Consider the following 18,189-nt stretch of genomic DNA (forward strand, 5'->3'; position numbering starts at 1 on the left):
AGTTCCACCATCATGTGAATGTAATCGTGAGTCTGGTACACTGGCTGCCCGGTGTCGTCATTGGAAGTAATGCAACCGGTTGTTGATTTAATAATTGTGCTATAAGTTACGTCGTGCGCTCCCTTTGCATCAGTCTGTTACCGCAACCAGCATTTCATGCTCTAGCGAAGAAATGAAACATGTCACATCTTCCTTTCTTTAAGCCGACTGAAGTGTACGTTTTGCATTAGATTACCTTGTTTCTTTTTCTGCCAAAGTGATTATACGTATTTCATTTTGACGTCAGTTTAGAAACGAAAACGTGATGTAAATACGTGAATGAATAATAAAGCCTTCTGTTGTCTTATTCCAATTAATTATACAGTGTCCGTTGTTTCACTCGCGCTACAATATCCATTGTGCATGTCTTTCAGTTATATTTACAGAATATTACGTGCACTCCGTACCTGAGTAATGAATACTCTAGAAACAGCGCGTAAGGAATCCAAGTCGGCCCCTGTGACCGAGCGGTTCTAGGCGCTTCAGTCCGGCACCGCGTTGCTGCTACGGTCGCAGGTTTGAATCCTGCCTTGGGCATGGATGTGTGTGATGTCCTTAGGTTAGTTTGGTTTAATTAGTTCTCAGTCTAGGGGACTGATGACCTCAGATGTTAAGTCCCATAGTGCTTAGAGCCATTTGAACGATTTGAAGAATCCAAAAATGCGGATAGTTGCTTTGGCAGAAAAGGAAACAAGTCAATTTGTAGCAAAGTATACACATCGGTCTGATTAAAAAACGAAAGTTGTCACACGACTTTACCTATATTTTCTAATGAATATATTGCGTGTATCAGCAAGTCATTTATGACACTTATTATTACTTTCTCTGGTCAATTTTTGCAGTTAAAGTGCCTCTGATTCAGGTGACTACTCTCTGACTGTGCCTCCGAATTCCCTGGCATGTTCACAAGAACGAACAAACTCAGTCGGGAGAGTGCTCTTATGTGTATTCTGAGTGCCGTAGGAGGAACTGTCAATATTCTGGGATATGGTAGGAACTATCATTTGAAGCAAAAAACTTCTTATGGACATATGCCCTGTTCCAAATGGTTTCCAAGACAGAACACATTTAATATACGTTCTTATTTATTTCCTGTATTATTCAATGCATTGTCAGGTGTACACTTGTAAACAATTAGCAAACATTATAATATGCGTTTTTCATAGTATAAAAACCTCGCGCTACTTCAGTCACAACACACTATGGAAAACTGTGCGTTTAACAGGCTAATTTAATAGTAGGGAGACATCCCGAGTAAAGAGATTGAAAGCAACGAGTTAGGTTTGGCTAGAATAAAACTTCAAAGAGGTTCAAATGGCTCTGAGCACTATGGGACTTAACTTCTGAGGTCATCAGTCCCCTAGAACTTAAAACTACTTAAACCTAACTAACCTAAGGATATCACACACATCCATGCCAGAGGCAGGATTCGAACCTGCGACCGTAGCGGTCGCGCGGCTCCATATTGTAGCGCCTAGAGCCACTCGGCCACTCCGGCCGGCCCTCAAAGAGGATGGGTTGGTAAGACACATGCGTGCACGCCACAAGCCCAAAATCATATGTACACTAAATGTATTCTACCTCATAAACCATTCGGAACAGGGCATATGTCCTTATGAACTTTGTTTCTTCATTTGATCCCTGAATATTGACAATTCCTCCTGCGACACGCAGTATAATATCGAATATTACAGAAAATACTTCTTCTGTTAAGTGTATGAGAAAGTCCCAGAATCTTTTACAAACATGAAAGTGTATAAAAAGTGTTTCAGAACATGAACCTTCTTTGTAACACCATGCCTCTACCTACTGCAGTACAGTGACCTCGTACAACTTCTAATAGTGTATTTCGTCTTAGAATTTCCTGAAGTCTTTGTACCGCCGTTACGTCATTTACTGACATCTGATTACAACTACTCTTACCAAGAGCGACATGTTTGTGATAAATCTTCATTTCGTCGTCGCCTTGAAACGGCATAGTGCCATTACACGCAATTTACAATATGAAAACAGCAAAATACGTAAGTAGATCCAATATGGCCTCTCCAGAGTTATTCATTTGTCGACTGCTATCGAATTTCGTGGTCGCATCGAGATTTGTGAACACATCATCTGACGTCACTTCGCACTTATCTTCAGGTGACACTAGCTACTCTCTACCGTAAAGGAACGACTACTATCGGTCACACGTCCACCTCTAACGTGATTTATTGAGCAGCTGTACGCTCAGTTTACACAGCTGCTACTTTACACACCTCGCTCGAGTTCAGCAGTGGAGTTGTATTCGCGGCCGTCAACGTTATGCGGCGGGCTGGACGCTTTATGGTAAGCTACTTGTGAGGTTCACCAAGTCGCAGTCTACGGCTTTTATGACTTTACTTTAATTTCTAAAGCCGATGCCATATGTCCAATCGTTCGCAGTTGGTTCATAGATTACATTGGACTGGCAATGAGTGCTTATTTGCTGTTACATTCGTTATTTTTTTTTTTTTTTTCGGTTGGGCCCGTTTACCCGGTGTGGTACTGGTTGACTCAGAGAACGTTTTCATGCCTCACCCACACGGGATCTTGCATCCTACTCTATAAATTCGATGGATTTTTCACGTGACTGGTACGACTCTCTCGTTCGCAATCATCTGTATGAGACCTTTCAATGTTACGGTTGTGAAGACACCCTCCTAGTTTTCCCTTCTTTTTGTGGCGCCTGAAGATCTGATTTACGTCCTGCAGCCCCGATCGTGTGAACTATTTTATCTAAATAAAGGATTTGTCATGGCGATTTATTCATCACGAAAAATTCCTGTCGGGTTTAAAACGGATTGTCATGGACAAAGCACGACACTCATATCTGGTCTCTTTCTGTTAGGATCTTTTTACGACCACAGTTTTTAGGCTGTGTTACGTGGCTGGGAGTGATATACCGTTCCTTGTGGACACTTCTGACACTCCACATTGATGGACCAACAAACAGGGCAGCTTTATATGCGGTGTGGACGTCGGAACAATAGCTGCTATTTGCTATTTTACACGTTGACCATTCTCACTGTGTTGATTCCATACAGCTGGCGGATACATACACGCAACTTCCCTGCCATGACGTCAGCGGCCTACGGTCTCATTTCCGCATGGTATAATTTTTATACAAGCTACAACACTCAAGTGTGTTCTTTAGGGACAGTGACTAATGTTCTGTTAAGCTTACCATTTCACATGGAATGATGTGGAGACTTGAGGATCCAACTTATAACAAGCCGCTTGCTACAAAATACGAGGTGTGCGAGAAAAAGAATGAGGCTGACAACACTGCGAGCAATCTGGCAACGCTGTGTTGTTCTGCTTGTGAAGAGCGGTGTGTTCATCCCTTCTAGATGCTCAGTCCGAGTTACAGCTCCGTACAGCCATCACGTGATTTTCGAGAGCACCATCAGAAGTTTTGTTTTTGTTGTGTTACGAAAATGGAGCAGCGGAATTTAGAGCAGCTTTATGCCATCAAGTTTTGCGTTGAAATTGAAGACTCCGCGAGTATGACTTTCGAAAAGTTGAAACAGGCCTGAGGGGAACACAGCTTGTGAAGAGCACAAGTTTTTCGCTGGCACAAATCTTTTTGGGAGGCCGAGAACACGTTGAAGGTAAACCTCACTCAGGGAGAGCTTCCACTTAAAAAACCCGACGAAAAGTCGAATGTGTGCATGCTATTGTGAGACCAGACGGACCTTTAGCAGTAAGGGTGATGGGTGACTTATTAACCTTAAACTCTTTCACCACGCATCAAATTTTGACCGAAGATTTTCTCATGCGGAAGGTTTGTGCCAAAATGGTGCCGAGAAACCTCACAGAGCAGAAGGACAATCGAAGAAACGTGCGCGTTGATCTTCTTGAGAGGACTGCCAGTGACCACAAATGGTTCAGTCGTCTGATCGAAGGTGATGAGCCGGCCGCTGTGACCGAGCGGTTCTAGGCGCTTCAGTCCGGAACCGCGCTGCTGCTACAGTCGCATGTTGGAATCCTGCCTCGGGCACGGATGTTTGTGATGTCCTTAGGTTAGTCAGGTTTAAGTACTTCTAAGTCTAGGGGACTGATGACCTCAGATGTTAAGTCCCGTAGTGCTCAGAGCCATTTGAACCATTTGAAGGTCAGGAATCGTGGATTTTTTAGTACCATCCAGATACAAAGCAGCAAAGCGAGGAATGGCACTCTGAGACATCTCCTGGATCGAAAAAGCTCGAATGACCTAACCATCGATCAAAAAAAAAATGCTGATTAGCTTTTCTGATAGGAGGGGTATCGTGCATTAAGAATTTTTCTTCGGGACAAACTGTCAACCAAGTATTTTAGCATGATGTGCTTTAAAGTTTCAGGAAAGAGAGATCGGACATTGCAGACAAATGGATGTTGCATCTTAACAACACCCTGTGGCACACGGCCACTTCCATCACGGAGGTCCAGACCTCAAAAGGCATACCTGTCGTTCTACAGTCCCCCTGTTCACCTTAGCTGATTTCTCTCGACTTTTTTTCTTTTCTGAAGTTGAAAAATGTCTTAAAAGGACGTTGTTTTGGGACGTTGGAGAACATTCAAAAAATGTTATCGACATTTTAAACCCCCTATGAGATGAAGCCTCTGAGCGCTGCTACGAAGAGCGGGAACAAAGGCTCTGCCTGTGTACAACTACCGAAGAGAACTACATTGAAGGGAGTAGTATTCTTGTTTGAAAATAATTGAAACTTAGGTAGATAAAAAGTCAGGTTCATTACTTTTCTCACACAGCTCGTACTTTTAAAACCAAAAGCATTTACTTTCGCAGATGTCTGACAAGTAATGAAAGATACTTCGCAAATCGAAAGCATTACTTTCGCCAAGTAAAAACACGATTTAAAGTGTGCCACATACTAGCGATGTGTTGCAGCAATCCGTTCCATGTCGTCAGATCTACCCTTACATCGAACGCACGTACGCAGATCGCCGCAATTTATTGCTTATCGCTCATGTTTCCCAGGAAATATGATGATCGCAGACAACCAATGAGTTGAAGTACTGCTTGATGGCTGCGGCCCGTTTCTCTGTCAAGCGTGGTTGAGTAGTTTGTTTCCGCTATGGTCACGTGGAGTATGGACTTTTTTTACGTTATAGAGTAACAGATGTAACTGGTATAAGTGCAGATATTTTATACGCTGAGGTGACAAAAGTCACGGGATACCTCATAATATCGCGTCGGACCTTCTTTTTCCCACAGTAGTGCAGCAACTCGACGACTGGACGTGGCATGGACTCATCAAGCTCTTGGAAATTCCCTGTAGAAATACTGAACCATTCTGGCTCTATAGCCGTCCATAGTTGCGAAAGTGTTGCCGGTGCAAAATTTTGTGCACGAACTGACCTCCCAATTATGTCCCGTAAATGTTCGATGGGTCTTGCGTCGGGCGATCCGGGTGGCCAAACCATTCACTCGAATTGTCCAGAATGTTCTTCAACCCCATCACGAACAGTTCTGGTCGGTGACATTGCCCATTGTCATCCAAATAATTCCATCGTCGTTTGGGAACATGAAGCCCATGAATGGCTGCAAATGGCATCAAACAAGCCGAATATCCAGACGACACAGTCCATTCCACGTAAACACAGCCCACACCATTATTGAGCAACCATTAGTTTACGCAGAGCCATGTTGACAATTGGGGCTCTTGGCTTCATGGGGTCTGCGCCATACCTGAACCATACCATCAACTCTTACTAACTGAAATTGGGACTTATCTCACCAGGCCACGGTTTTCTATTCGTCTAGAGGCCAACCGCTACGGTCCCGAGACCAGAAGAGGCGGTGCAGGCGATGTCGTGCTGTTGGTTTTACGGGACTAAGATTGGACATGATGAAGTTCAAAATGTGGTAAGACATCTTCACACAGTGAAAGTAAAATTATGTTCTACCACAATTGCCGGCCGATGTGACCGTGCGGTTCTAGGCACTTCAGTCTGGAACCGCACGACCGCTACGGTCGCAGGTTCGAATCCTGCCTCGGGCATGGATGTGTGTGATGTCCTTAGGTTAGTTAGGTTTAAGAAGTTCTAAGTTCTAGGGGACTGATGACCATAGATGTTAAGTCCCATAGTGCTCAGAGACATTTTTTTCTACTACAATTTTAAAAGAACAACTTGAAATATTAACCAAAAATTGTGAGAAAAATATAGTATAAAATAAAGTATTGGCACTTGATATTGCCGTTCAGATATCGGTATATCGAGGGAAAATATATCGCCGATATATATCGGTATTTTTTTTGTAAAAAGTATCGATATAGCCATATTTTATCAACGACTCTAGACAGCAGGCCGCTCTCCGGGCCGTGTGACGACTTACTAGACCGTGGGGCCTCTGCTTCTCGATCAAGTAGCTCCTCAATTGGCATCACGAGGCTGAGTGCACCCCGCTCCAGTCTTCCATCAAGGAAAAATCCTTGGCAGTACCGGATTCAAATGGCTCTGAGCACTATGGGACTTAACATCTGAGGTCATCAGTCCCCTAGAAATGAGAACTACTTAAACCTAACTAATCTAAGGACATCACACACATCTTGCCCAAGGCAAGATTCGAACCTGCGACCGTAGCGGTCGCGCGGTTTCAGACTGAAGCGCCTAGTACCGGGAATCGAACGCAGGTTTTCTCCATGGTAACCAGCTATGCCAACCACTCAGCTTCGGCGGCGGCAGTGGAAGGGAAGAGTGGTGAGTAAAAATGTACAGAGAGACCAAGGCTTCAATATAGTATGCAGTTTCAAATGTGTTTAGGTTGCAGTAATTATTAAGCGAAAAAGAAGCTTGCACAAGATAAGGCAGACAGCTGCAGCAAATCAGTCTCCTGACTGTACACCACAACTGCAACAACAACACCAGCAGCAGCAACAACAACAACAACAACATCTAATTTGTAGTACAGGCGCAGATGAATTTTACCTTAACTTTTTAAAATTATATAGCTAACGGTCTTCTCCGCAGCGGTAACACCGATTCTCGTCAGATCACCGAAGTTAAGCGCTGTCGGTCTTGGCTAGCAGTTGGACGGGTCACTGTCCAGGTTTGCCGAGCGCTGTCGGCAAGTGGGGTGTGCTCCGCCTTTGAGGGCAATAGAGGAGCTACCTCACTGAGATGTTGCGTCTCCGGTCACGGAGACTGACAACGGCTGGGAGAGCTTCAACAATGGCTCTGAGCACTACGGGACTTAACATCTGAGGTCATCAGTCCCCTAGACTTAGAACTACTTAAACCTAACTAATCTAAGGACATCTCACACATCCATGCCCGAGGCATCGATTCGAACCTGCGACCGTAGCAGCAGCGAGGTTCCGAATTGAAGCGCCTAGAACCGCTCGGCTATCGCGGCCGGCCCGGGAGAGCGGTGCGCTGACCACAAGCCCCTCCATATCCGCATCCAGTGACCCTTAACAGGTGAGGATGGCACGGCGGTCGGTCTGTACCGTTGGGCCTTCGAGACCTGTTCAAACAGAGAGAGAATTTTTTAAAAATGTCCAAATGTGTGTGAAATCTTATGGGGCTTAACTGCTAAGGTCATCAGTCCCTAAGCTTACACACTACTTCACCTAAATTATCCTTAGGACAAACACACACACACCCGTGCCCGAAGGAGCACTCGAACCTCTGCCTGGGCCAGCCGCACAGTCCATGACAGCTGCGGCCGAGACCGCTCGGCTAATCCCGCTCGGCAAGAATTTTTAAACAAAATATCTGCATGTAGAAGGACACAAGGCAGCGATGATGTATTTGAAAACTTTGTATTCGGTTTGACCTGTTCGAGCAAGAGTACTTGCCTTGTCAGTGTTTATCCCCCTGGCGACGTCGTCCGATGACCGCCCTACTTTGTATCGGGAGAAATACGGATCCAGTATGGCTGCAGGTTTGAGCGGCGCCTTGGGGAGGATGCTACAGCCCCGCTAGTTGTTGAATATTTTATAAGCGGCGAGATGGCGTGAGCAGCGGGCGGCCGCCAGCCCGGTACACGTGGTCGAGCCGCCGTCTGCGGACCGCCGAGTCGATAATCACGGCACGCTATGCCACGCCACTCCACTCCACACCTCTGCACGCCACGCCGCTATCGATTGCTGCTTCTTGCCGGGATAAAGCGGCACTCGTGCCGCCTCCTTAAAGAGAGAGGGTTTCGAAACACAGGTGAGCAAGCACCCAAACGTGAAGAAGCGCACAAGCCTAAAGGTGCGCTACCACGAGTTATGACACGTTTCCGCCGAAACGACCCTTGTGAACGAAGCGTCATGGAAACTCTAATGACGTCATAGCCAAGCATCAGAGGCAACATTGTGTTTCATGGAATTGTATGCAGTCGAACCAGTGTTGTATGATCCAAGCATGAGATATCACAGACACAGAGACATGAGAATGGCAGCGGGAAGATTACTTTTACCGCATGCAGTAGTTGACTACGTACCAATTCAGATGATTTCAAAATTTTGGGAGCAGTTACTGTCAGTAGTTCAGAAAGATATCTCATAGGGCGCGGTAAAGATACTTCACTGATGATATCTGCATCCGAAATGTCTTCTGGTTCGACCAAACTAATGCTGCCATTCATCCATTTGTTTAGTAATGACGCACACAATCAAATCTGGAAAGTAGAAAAGAGTTCATATGTCCATATGAATCGCTTAAGTGGCAGTTGCAGTTATCGGGTATGACTTTATTAATTGTACTCGTATTTCATGGAACACGATATAAAAATTCGAGATTCTTCAAAGAGTCTGCAGTGTACAGTCACTTGAAGTTTTGTTTTTGCATTTAATGCCTGTTTTCTATAAGGTAATCGAATTGGTCATTAGGTCTTGAAATCTTTTGGATACCTATTTTCAGTTCGATGGTAACCTAGTTACAGGCTCACAATTATTGAACTGTATGAAATAAAATCGTCATAATTTCTGAACGGTTTGCATTAGGACTTTCAAACTGTACGGTTGTCTGCGGGGCATGATGGGAATTAGTATGCGCATGTGGTTTGGTTTAGCGATGAAGCGCATTTTCGTTTGGATGGGTTCGTGAATAAGCGAAACTGGTGCATTTGGGGGACTGAGAATCCGCTTTTCGTGATCGAAAAGTCTCTTCACACGCAGCGGGTGACTGTGTGGTGTGCAATGTCCAGTCACGGAATAATCGGTGCGATAGTCCTTGAGGGCACGGTGACTACCGAACGGTGCGTGAAGGTTTCGGAAGATGATTTCGTCCCCACTATCCAAAGTGACCCTGATTTCGACAAGATGTGGTTCATGCAATACGGAGCTCGAACCCATCGAAACAGGAGAGTGTTTGATGTCCTGGAGGAGCCCTTTGGGGACGCTATTCTTGCTCTGGGGTACCCAGAGGCCATTGGCATGGACCTCGATTGGCCGCCATATTCTCCGGAGCTGAACACATGCGACTCCTTTTTGTGGGGCTATGTTAAAGACAAGGTGTACAGCAATAACCCCAAAACCACTGCTGAGCTGAAAACAGCCATTCAAGAGGTTATCCACAGCAATGATGTTCCGACACTTTTGCGGGCATGCAGGATTTCGCTATTCGTCTGCGCCGCTTTATCGCCAACAACGGCAGGCATTTCGAACATGTCGCAGCCCAAATCTATTGGTGCTTGGATAGAGAAAAGTCGTACCGGTGCTTGGATAAAGAAAAATCATACACTGTGCCTAAATGAGAAAATAAATAAATGAGGAAAAAATTTAACGAAACTGTTTTCAACAGTGAAAAACATCAGCTCTGTTGAAGACGAAAAATAGTTTTGAATGTTATCTAGTACTTACAAAGAAAACTAAGACATTAAGGATGAACTACGGGTTTGTCTTTAAATGTTTTTTGAGTTGTTTCTGTATTCAGGATGTTAGAAGTATAAATGCAGATACTTTGATGATTGGCACCTTAAAATGTTTCCACTTGAGTGTGTTAGTTGTTTTCTCTCTGCATCTAACAGTCGCCCACAAACACACCACGTAATTTACCTCAGGATGTTTTCCGCACAGCTGTAACTGCGCCACTTACTGGACTACACCTGTCAGTATAGCCTAACCGATTTGCGTCGACACTTCAGCACCTGACCTGCTGCCCAGGGGAAAATAAGCTTTAATGATTTGCTCTTACCACATATACTCCTGTACTAGCCAACCTAAAAACATGCTCCTTCTAATAGCTTTAATTATTAGTCTGCGAATGAAATAAATACTGATGTAATGTTGTCCTTTACCACCAATGAAAATCTGCACCTACACCCCTAACAACCTATATGTATTTTGTAGGGCAAGTCATGTTTTTTAGTTTCGACGATGCTTTTCCTTTTCTTTAGCTTCTCAGAGATATGGAGTATGAACTGTATGACCATTGTCAAGAACATCCACTATGAATTTTGTTTTGGTTACTAATAAAGACCGGAATTTTGGCTGACTATCTTTTTAGTTGTTTTAAATCTATCTTCAATCTGAACGTGAGTAAGTACGATTTACATCTTTGAGTTTGAAACGCTGCAGTTTTATCATTCTTATTCTGCATTTTTAATATAAATGCGTAAATGCCGAAATAAATGCCTTTTGTTGCCTTTTCAGTTACTATTTATTCACTTATTATTAAAAACAACAATGAGTATCACTGTAAAGAGAGCTAGCAGGAGGTAGGAGTGTTAATTATCGCTAGTGTTTACCTACCTTCCTATCCAATCACATCTCCTTCAAAACGATGAGTGGCGGAGCTAAAACGTGGTTTCATTACTGCTCTAAATTTCTCGTTTCGTCGCTGCTGTGGACCATGAAACCACGAATAGGCGATGAATAGTAGGCCACACATATTCACACCTCATTACAGAACGAGGAGGTAGAAGGGTTGTTCACTCTGTAAAGCAAACTGTAAGAATTGTGACGACAGAGTACAATGCTGATGCAGACACAAACGTTCAGCCCACATTGTTGAACAAACAACCGCTACGTGTTCCTATATCGATCCAACGACATCGTCATTTATGATTGCAACGGGCACGGGATCGCCGAGAATGCACCGTGGGTCAATGGAAGCGTGCCGCCTGTTTGCATGAATCACGTCTCCCGCTACACCACGTCGATGGGCACGCCGTCGTCCAGGCCAACGGCAGCTCAATACGTGCACCGCACCAAGGACGGAGCTGCTCGGAACATGCTATATTATACAGGGTGTCCGAAAAGTCTTTCCCTGATTACATAAATTGATAACTCACGCTAGAAGTAAGATACAAATATGAAACTGGTGTCTAATTGTTTACAAACTATCAAAGTCTTTTTCACACATCAGTAAACTTCCACATGAGCGCCCTTGGTAGCACGTAGCACATATAGGCGATATTCAATTTCCGTCCACACATTAGCCAACATCACTGGAGGGATCGATTCAACGACTGTGGTTATCCGTTGCCGCAGGGTTTCAAGATCTGGTACACGTGTTCGGTAGACCTCGTCCTTGACATAACCCCATAAAAAGAAGTCTAATGGGGTTATGTTGGGAGAGCGTGGATGCCAAACCGTTGGCCCATCACGACCAATCCATCGCCCAGGGAAGGTCATATCGAGATAGGCACGGACGTCCAAACCCCAATGAGGAGGTGCACCGTCTTGCTGAAACAAGACATCGTGGTGATACTGAAGCAGCTGAGGAACAGCATACAGTTGCAACATGTCCAGATACACTGCAGATTGATGTCAGCGAAGAAGAATGGCCCGATAATTCGATCGTGCAATAGCGTGCACCAAACATTCACCTTTGGACTGCCTCTGCTGCACTCCATGACCTCGCCAGGGGGTTGTGAACCCCAAATGCGCACATTATGGCGATTCACTACTCCACTGACAAAAAAGAGTCGCTTCGTCGGAAAAGGCAATTCGTCTGAGATAACCATCATCGTCCTCAATACGCGATAGCACTTCGACCGCAAAGTCATATCGACGTGTACTGTCATTGGGCAACAAGGCCTGAACTATTTGCACTTTGTATGCACGAAACAATAAACGTTTGTGTAAAATGTCATGGAGAGAGCTTTTTGGCATCTGTAATTCACGTGAGGCTCTGAGCACCGATTTCTTCGGACTTTGCAGAAAATACTGCCTTACAGCTTCCACCCTGTCTGCTGAGGCTCTTGGTCGACCAGACCTCGGAAGGTCAGCAACCGATCCTGTGTTCTTGAACTTCTCATACCAGGCTTTAATGCTCTTGACATCAGGTGGATTCCTCCCAAACGTTGTCTGGAAGTGTCTCTGCACTGTGGTTGGTGATCGTGTCTCATTCTCCTGATTGGTTAACATGGCTTCTTGGGCACCGTACCTCAACCACTACTTACGTACTGCGAACCTAAAACAGAAAAAAAAACTTTGATAGTTGTAAACACTTCGACACAAGTTTCATATCTATATCTTACTTCTAGCCAGAGTTATCAATTAATGCAATCAGGGAAACTCTTTTCGGACACCCTGTATTATGGGGGACATTCACCTGCGCTTACAGGAGTGGCAGTAACCGAAGGTACTGAACAACTGTGGACTACGTGTGAACGTTTTACCAACCATCTGCATCTCTTCATGTGCGACGTTTCCCCCAACAGCAACGGCATCTTCCAGTAGAGTAATTTGTCAGTGTCACAAGGCCAGAATCGTGCTACTGTGGTTTGAGGGGCTTAATAGTGAACTCCCAACGGTGTTTTAGCCAAATAATTCTCCTGGTGTGATGGAACACATCTCGGACGCTATTGGAACGCGGGATTTCGCCCACAGACCTCTAATCAGTAATTTACGGGAATTGTGTGACTAACGCGTAGGCATGTAGTGCCACATACCTCCGGAGAACTACCACTAATTTATCAAATCCATAACGTGCAGAATGGCTGCTGTATTTGGTTCCGAAGGTGGACCAACAGTCTGTTAAGCAGACGTTCATTATGTTTTGGCTCTTCAGTGTACTTTGTTGTGATTCACCTGGATGGCTTCGTGTAGGTCAAAGTAAGCCGCTCCTTCTTGTTTAGCAGAGCGGTTCTAGGCGCTACAGTCTGGAACCGCGCGACCGCTGCTGTCGCAGATTCGAATCCTGCCTCGGGCACGGATGTGTGTGATGTCCTTAGGTTAGTTAGGTTTAAGTAGTTCTAAGTTCTAGGGGACTAATGACCTCAGAAGTTAAGTCCCATAGTGCTCAGAGCCATTTGAACCATTTGAACCTTGTTTAGCAGGAGCGGTTACTGATTCACTGTTCCAAGTTATAGTATGACTGCGTGAGCACCATTAGCAAAGTATACCAGCGCCATTGTTTACCGCCTCATTTTTAATTCTTTCCAATTTGATACCTGCACTGAATTGCAAGAAAAGCCAAGATCAATGGCTGATGAATTGTCTATGGAGCACACCGGTAAATCTATGTTTCATTCCGAACGCTGTTAACCACTGGTGACCTCAATGAGCACGCGTTCTCAAACAGCGGAGTTCTGATTTCCTTAGTCCACCTCGGTAGCTGTGCGGTCAGCGCGGTGGCTTGCTACCCGAAGGGCCCTGGTTTCGATCCCCGGTCATCCTGGAAATTTTCTTCGGGTAGGGACTTGGTATGGTGTTGCCCTTACGATCGTATCATGATAACTGACATTCATTGTTGAGATGGCTGTATGGGCACGTCCTGAAAGCCAATAAATTAAAAACAAAACAAAAAAGCAGATCTCCAGCAGTTGGTTTCCGTTACACCACTTGATATCACGCCGGTTACTTACTTATTAAAGGAAACAGCCGATCCTTCCTTCGTCCCTCCCCCTCCATTTGAACTAGAGTTGCGTCTATAACGACCTCGTCGTCGACGCGACGTTACACCACAATCGTCCGTCCTTCCTCCCTTCCTTCCAGCCTTACACATAACTTTAACCCACCCTTTGCCATCTCGCGTTACATTGCCAGTCCTGATGTTCGAAGCTCTGTAAGACTGTCATTACCGCAGTGCTGGAGCATTATATGGCCCATTCGATGCGAAGTGCCTGCTGCGCTTCTGTGAGAGAGTGGAGCGTCCGCCAACAACACTCTGTTCTTGCCTTTTCTCTCCGCGGGTCGCGAGGTAACAATAAAGTCTTCAGGATACCACGAGAACTGTACAGTCCCCTCCATTCCAGTACTTGGTGATTAAATATGTAACTAACACTAACAGTTTATGTTGTCCTGGACCGCGAGTTCTCATCAGAGACAAAGGAAAATTTATGAGTGTCCCAGGAAGTGTGATAAGACCGCTCTTGTTTTCCGTGTATGTAAGCTATCTGTCAGATGGAGTCCAATCCGGGCCTATTTGCTGATGACGTGGAAGTAATGGAAAAGTGTCGTTACGGAGTGAGTGTAGGGAGGTTCGCGATGAGTTAGAATTTTTGTTCGGTGTAATGGATGGTAGCTTGCTGTAAACGTGGATAAATGTAGGTTAATATGGACTGGTGAAACAGAATTTCCTGTAATGTTCGAATATGCAATCACGTCGATTAAATTACTGGGCGTAATTTTGCGAGATTAAATAACTCGGTGTAATTTTTCGAAAAGACACGAAATGAAAGGAGCACTTGAAATCAGTTGTAGAGAAGATGAATTGCCAGCTACGGTTTTTTGGGAGACTTCTAGGAATGTGTAGTGCACATATTAAGGAGATCGCATTCCTGAGTACCGCTCGTATGTTATGGAATTCCAAGTAGACTGGGTTGATATAAGACTTCGAACCAATTCGGGAGCGGTGGGTTCGGTTAATATTAGAGTGTTACGCAAATGCTCTGTGAGCTTAGATGGTACTCCTTGGAGAGAAACAGAGCATCTTTTTTGCGAAACGGAGTTGAGTAAGTTTAGAGAGGCAGCATTGGCGTAAGAATACACAACGATTCTGGTGTTTCCAACGTTCATCTCACGTAAGGCCCATAGGGATAAAATAAGAGAGCTTAGGGCTCGGAGATTGACTTTTCTCCCCCTCCATTTGCAGGTGGAATGGGCAAGGCAAAGACTAGTAGTTGTACAAAGTACCCTCCACCATGCAATGTCAAGTGGCTTCGGAGTATCCTTCAAGATGTAGATACATTGTCTGATCAAATGTGTCTGGCCACATATTAGAGGACATTGATCTGGGGTGTCCACCCTTCGCCTATATGACGGCTTGTACTCTGCTAGGAACACGTCACTGAGGTGTCTGAATGCCTGTGAAGAAATTGCAGACAATACTTCCAAAGTTCCAAAAGAGCCGACACCAGACGCTGGGGTCTGGAGCGAAGACGACGTTCTAATTGATGTCAAAGCCATTCCATTGGGCTACATGTCGTATCTAGGAATCCTGCATATCCGGTTCACTGGGCAAACAATCAAACAACTCGTATTAATGAGTTTTATTACAACAAGACAAGTAAAATTACCTAACTTTGATCTGAGAATTCCTGTAGTCCTTTATACATGATCATCCACAGGTGGAATGACACAGATGTGTCGCAAGCAAAGGGCGACATACAAAACAATAGTCTTCTTCAGAATAGACAATCACAAGTAATACCTCTGGTCCTAGTGACCGCGACTAACGAAAGTCTGTTAACTGAGCTGCAGTGACTGCTGATCTCTAACTGTGCTGCGTAGAGATAGCCAATGATAGAAGCTACGATCCGTGGGCTAACGAAAGTGGCTAACGTTGAAGCTGCTACCGAAGTCGTTTTGTGACCAGTCTGGTGCGGCTCTTATGTCGTCTTCATGTAGGGGCCACTGCTGTCGCGTTGTCGTCCTGGAGGGAGGTCGGTCAGTGTGCGACTGGCTGACCTCTTCTGACAATGTTGTCTCCTCTGTTGTTCCCGACTGGCGTGCCGGCGCTGACTTTACGCCGTAATACTACAATGCTGTTACGTGTTCATATCCTTTCGCATTTAACGCTTTCTTAGTCGCAATAACGAGACCACACCGTAACCACGAAAACACCCCTATACCGTAACACCACCACCTTCAGACTTCACTGTTGGCGCTACACAAGATGGAAAGTAACGTTCTCCAGGCATTCCCAAACCCAAACCTACCGGCCGTGGTGGCCGAGCGGTTCTAGGCGCTTCAGTCTCGAACCGCGCGACCGCTACGGTCGTAGGTTCGAATCCTGTCTAGGGCATGGAGTTGAGTGATGTCCGTACGTTAGTTAGGTTTAAGTAGTTCTAAGTTCTAAAGGACTGATGACCTCAGATATTAAGTCCCATAGTGCTCAGAGCCATTTGAACCATTTTTGAAACCCAAACCCTTCCATCGGATTTCCGCAGGATGTAGCGTGATTCATCACTCTAAACTATTTAGTCCCAGTCATCCATTGCCCAGTGACTTCGCTCTTTACATCACCTAAAGCTTCGATTAGCACTAAATAAAGAAATATGCGGCTTACGAGGAGCTGCTCGACCACTATAACCCGTTCATTTTTGCTCCCTACGCACAGTAATTGTGGTAGCTGGGCTGCTGATAGCGCTTCGAAACTTTCGAGGGGTCCCTTCCGCTGATTTCATGCGATTTTTACGACCACACTCCGCAACGCCCTACTGCCCCGTGCGTCAGTACAGAAGGCTGCGTGGTCTCAGCTTAGCTGCGGTTATTCCTTCCCGTTTCCACTTCACAGTGATGTCAGCAACAGAGGAGGAGGAGGAGGAGATTAGTGTTTAACGTCCCATCGACAACGAGGTCATTTGAGACGGAGCACAAGCCCGGGTTAGGGAAGGATGGGGAAGGAAATCGGCCGTGCCCTTTCAAAGGAACCATCCCGGCATTTGCCTGAAGTCATATAGGGAAATCACGGAAAACCTAAATCAGGATAGCCGGACGCGGGATTGAACCGTCGTCCTTCCGAATGCGAGTCCAGTGTGCTAACCACTGCGCCACCTCGCTCGGTGTCAGCAACAGACTACTTGGGTAGCTTTAGGAGAGATGAAACGTCCCTGATATATTTGTAATTCAGGAGACATCCACTGACTAACCCACGTTCGAAATCACTTATCTCTCTTCGCCGGCCAATTCTGCTGTGGCTGCTTTTCTGATGACAATACGCTGCTCCCCTCGTCCTTTTATGCTGGCGGGTTCGCGCTCCTGACATATAGTGATGAATTCCGCGTTATATAGGGTTGTTGAGATACTTATAATCAGGCTATGTACTTGACTTTACTGATCACTGGAGGGCTAAGGGGCGGGGGGGGGGGGGAGGGGGGAGGGCCGGCGGGGGCCGCCCGCCCCCTACCTCTGGTCCTGGAGGGCCTTCAAATCTCCAGTGCCCGAGATTTGGAAGTCCCCCACGACCAGAACATTTTAATCAAATCCCAAACAAAGCCAATATACATTCAGATAATTAAGGTAGTTTGGAGTTAGAGGACATACACTCTAAGACAAAAATCGGGGCCTAGAACCTCACTGACTGGAGTAGAATTGTCTTCTGTGATGAGTCCCTCTTCAAACTGAGCCTCGTTGACGAGCGACAGCAGTGGGATGCCAGCCCGACTGTCACCCGCCATAAGGCCCGACAACCTGAGAGTGCTAGTCTGGGACGCCTTTTCATTTATAACAGGACCCCTTTGGTTCTTATCTGCGGCACCCTTACAGCACAGCCGTACGTCGACAATATTGTATGCCCCGTTTTGTTGCCTTTCATGACAAGCATCCTGGACTGACATTTCATCAAGATAATGATCGCTCGCACACGGCAAGAGTTTCTACTGCGTGCTTGCCAAACCCCACCTTGGCCAGTAAAATCGCCGGATCTCTCCCCAAATTGAGGACATTTGGAGCATTATGGGCAGGACCCTCCAACCAGCGCTCTTTCTCTTGAATAAATCATTCAATTTTTCCGAAATTGGAATCATTTGTTTGTCTGTCCATCTATGTCACTTCTATTGCTTTGCTCCCATTTTGATAATTACTTCAGGGTGCGTAATTTTTAATTCTGAAAGAGTATGTGCATCTACTTACATATATCAGGCCACGGAAATTATTTTTGGGTGTGTTCAGAATACTTGACATTTTTTGTAAAATATTGCACGGATTTTAAAAACTGTACAACGATAAACAGTATTCGGCAAGCTGCAATTATTCTACGTGAAACGTTTTTTGATATCTGTGGCATCAACATGTGTACTATGCCGCG

The 18,189-nt window shown here is 45.4% G+C and overlaps 1 protein-coding gene across 1 annotated transcript in view; it reads left to right on the forward strand.

Annotated features, from left to right (window-relative positions):
* Window positions 1–18,189, forward strand: part of LOC126416200 (uncharacterized) — a 117,394-nt gene that overhangs the window by 50,742 nt on the left and 48,463 nt on the right. The gene's annotated exons all lie outside the window — the stretch shown is intronic.

This window comes from Schistocerca serialis, chromosome 1 (genome assembly GCF_023864345.2).
Source record: "Schistocerca serialis cubense isolate TAMUIC-IGC-003099 chromosome 1, iqSchSeri2.2, whole genome shotgun sequence".
Lineage (NCBI taxonomy): Eukaryota > Metazoa > Arthropoda > Insecta > Orthoptera > Acrididae > Schistocerca > Schistocerca serialis.